Here is a 3,581-nt window from a genome sequence, read left to right as displayed (position 1 = left end):
TCTGGGCCTGGGCAACCCGGCTGGGTCCAGGGACCCGCAGAGCTTCAGGTTGGGTACTCCGGCCCTGGGCCCCGTCCGCTGGCCTGCTGCTCCACCAAGGGCCCAGGACAGGGGTCCGTCGGTCCCGTGCAGGCCTCCCCTGCTTGTCAAAGTGTCCGCGGACCCCGGGTCAGACTGCCTGTCAGGTCCCCCTTGCAGCCTCCATGGCTGGGGCCCAGCTGGGGCCCTGGGCCTCCAGTACACCATGCCCTGGCACCCGCTCACTCTTTTGTTGGGGCACAGAGCGGCCAGATGGCTTCCCTTTTGTGCCCAGCCATCTGGTCGCACCTTTCCCCTCGGCCATCTGGTTGCACCTGCAAGTCCTGATAAGGGCTCATTTGCCTCCCGATCCCAGCGAGGTCTCCAGGAGGCCGGGTACTTTCGCACCTTGGGTCCCCTCTGTCACCACGTGTGCACGGATTACAAGAAAGGGGGGTAATTTTTCTCCGGACTACTAGGGAGAGAGTCAGTCAGACCTCCATGAGGGTCGGCGATTCTGAAAGAGGGGAAGGCAGAACCCGGGCCACCCCGCCAGGGCTCCCAGGGGCCCATGTACGCACCTGCCTCTCTGCCCCTTCCCAATAGTCCTTTTTCTCTGAGTTTGCTCAGTCAGACCTCCGTGAGGTCCGGCAATGCTAAGATGGGGGAAGGCAGCAACAGGGCCTGCCCGCCTAGGCCCCCAGGGGCCCAGGCACGCACCTGCCTCTGAGCCCCTTCCCGATGGTCCTTTTTCTCCGAGTTTGCTCAGTTAGACCTCTGTGAGGTCCGGTGATGCTGAGACGGGGGAAGGCAGCACCCGGGCCTGTCCGCTGGGGCCCCAGGGGCCCGGGTACGCACCTGCCTCTCAGCCCCTTCCCATTGGTCCTTTTTCTCTGAGTCTGCTTGCCCCGGAGCAAGCAGGGACGCTAAGCCAGCATACCCCCTGCGCAGGGTGGCCTGCCAGGGGATGCCCCAGCCGTATTCTGATTGATTGGGCACTCTCGGTCCATTTAGGGATGGACTGCTTGGCCAGCCTCAGCTGTTGTTTCAAGCAAAGCGCTTCCACCCCGCATGGACCGTCCAACTTGCGGGCCTGCCGCCTGGCGGGAGGCCCTACCCAGCAGAGCAAAGGCCGAGTAGCCCCGGCAGCCCATGCCCCCCAGTGGTCTGACCTGAGTGGGAGGAGTCGGGTGGCACCAGGCCCTTTGATGATGTTGCCCAGCAGGTCCTAAGGACCCATGCGCCAAGCCGTCACCCCTCTCTGCCCAGCACTTTTCCACAGCAGCTCAGAACGACTGTTCCAAGGGGTGCCGCCGCCACCAGGCTCCAACACCCCTGCGTCTCGCTCAGGCTGTGCCTCGGCATGCCTCTCCCTCCCGGGGGAGATGGCTGGGCCTGTTGGTGCCCATGTGACTGTACCACTCCACACCCCTCCAGTGAGCCCTCACGCCCAGGCAGGTGGGCTCCTTCCCCTGGCAGGCTCCAGAGAGGGAGGGGTGCATGAAGTTTGCCGGTCAGGGAGATGGGCACGCGGCCCCCACCCCGTCAGCAGGTGTGGCTACCTGGTTGATCCTGCTAGTAGCATATGCTTGTCTCAAATATTAAGCCATGTATGTGTAAGTACACACAGCCGGTACAGTGAAACTGCGAATGGCTCATTAAATCAGTTATGGTTCCTTTAATCGCTCCATCTGTTACTTGGATAACTGTGGTAATTCTAGAGCTAATTCATGCTGAGGAGCACTGACCTCAGGGGACTGCTTTGGTGAGTCTAGATAACCTTGGGCTGATCGCATGTCCCCGTGACGACGACGATACATTCGGATGTCTGCCCTATCAACTTTCGATGGTACTTTCTGTGCCTACCATGGTGACCACAGGTAACGGGGAATCAAGGTTCGATGCCGGAGAGGGAGCCTGAGAAACGGCTACCACATCCAAGGAAGGCAGCAGGCGCGCAAATTACCCAATCCCGACTCGGGGAGGTAGTGATGAACAATAACAATACAGGACTCTTTCGAGACCCTGTAATTGGAGTGAGTACACTTTAAATCCTTTAACAAGGATCCATTGGAGGGCAAGTCTGTGGCTAGCAGCCGCAGTAATTCCAGCTCCAATAGCGTATATTAAAGTTGCTGCAGTTAAAAAGCTTGTAGTTGAATCTTGGGATCAAGCTGGCAGTCCGCCACGAGACGAGCTACCGACTGTCCCAGCCCCTCTTCTCAGTTCCCCCTTGATGCTCTTGACTGAGTGTCCTGGGGGTCCGAAGCGTTTACTTTGAAAAAATTAGAGTGTTCAAAGGAGGCCGGTCACCTGAATACTTCAGCTAAGAATTATGGAATAGGACTCCAGGTCTATTTTGTTGGTTTTCGGAACTGGGGTCATGATTAAGAGGGACGGCCGAGGGCATTCGTATTGTGTCGCTAGAGGTGAAATTCTTGGGCCGGCGCAAGATGAACCAAAGCAAAAGCATTTGCCAAGAATGTTTTCATTAATCAAGAACAAAGGTCAGAGGTTTGAAGACGATCAGATACTGTCGTAGTTCCGACTATAAACGATGCTAGGTAAATCTGAGATTTTATCTATAATATGGGCACAGGTGCAGGTGATCATTTGGTTATCTCTGTTAGATTGTGCCCTTACTATTAGGTTTGTTAAGTTAAGTAACTTGGAGTCAATCCCAGCTAGGTAGAGGGCAAGTGTATTCAATAAATCCACCTGAATATTCAATTTATCTGAGTGCTAATTAAGGGCCTTAGTTATAGTGTCCATAATGTTAAGCAGACTATCCCAAATTCCTGTTTGGGGCTCTGTTGGATCCTCTCATATTCTTGCTCCTACGGAGACATTTTCATCATATTTAGCTAGAAGTGACAGGTCAGCTGAGTTAAGGGGATAGTTCATAGAGCCGGCATGTTCTGCCTTACTTTGTCCATAAATAGTGGGTGCAATCTCAATATCCGTGATCTCCGGTATTAGAGTCTGTTTCAAGTCAGGATGGGTCATTCTTGTTTCTGATATTGGACTGAATGGATCTATATCGGTTCTGCTCTTAAGATCGTTAGGGCTTGAAAAAGCTTCAGGTTTCATAGTTTACCATTCCTCTGCTCTTTTGTAATTTGACAGGATTAACTTAGATGGTCGTATGGGGATGACAAAAATATCTCATTACTTATATTTGAGTCGATTCCACATAATAAATTAATAACCATGTTGTTTGTATTTAAGGTGAGATCCTGTTCTTCTCCGTAAATTATATCTACATTGGAATCTCTTACTGACTTTTTTACTGACCCATCGCTTGTGTTAGAGACAATTAGTGTCCCATTCACTAGCCCACTGGTTACTCTTCGTGGACGAGCCACTGTTGTTGTCACTATTGTTGAAGTGCAGGGGGCATGTACTTGTATTTTTACACCCAATCGGCAAGAGCCCATCTCCAGAGTAGAGGTTACATTGTGGGCTTTTGGCAATTTTCTATGTTGTTTTCTGCCAGCTACTGTAGGCGTATTTCCTGCTTCTTCTTTCCCTGGGAAGATTGCGCAGTCGGTTATTATTGTATC

The 3,581-nt window shown here is 52.8% G+C and overlaps 1 pseudogene; it reads left to right on the top strand.

Annotated features, from left to right (window-relative positions):
• Positions 1-1,577: 1,577 nt before the first annotated feature.
• Positions 1,578-2,633, top strand: LOC147683082 (18S ribosomal RNA; annotated as a pseudogene).
• The last annotated feature ends 948 nt before the right edge of the window (positions 2,634-3,581 follow it).

The sequence above is a fragment of the Lissotriton vulgaris genome, chromosome 11 (assembly GCF_964263255.1).
Source record: "Lissotriton vulgaris chromosome 11, aLisVul1.2, whole genome shotgun sequence".
In the NCBI taxonomy this organism is placed as follows: Eukaryota; Metazoa; Chordata; class Amphibia; order Caudata; family Salamandridae; genus Lissotriton; species Lissotriton vulgaris.
This window is presented reverse-complemented; position numbering and strand designations above follow the sequence as displayed.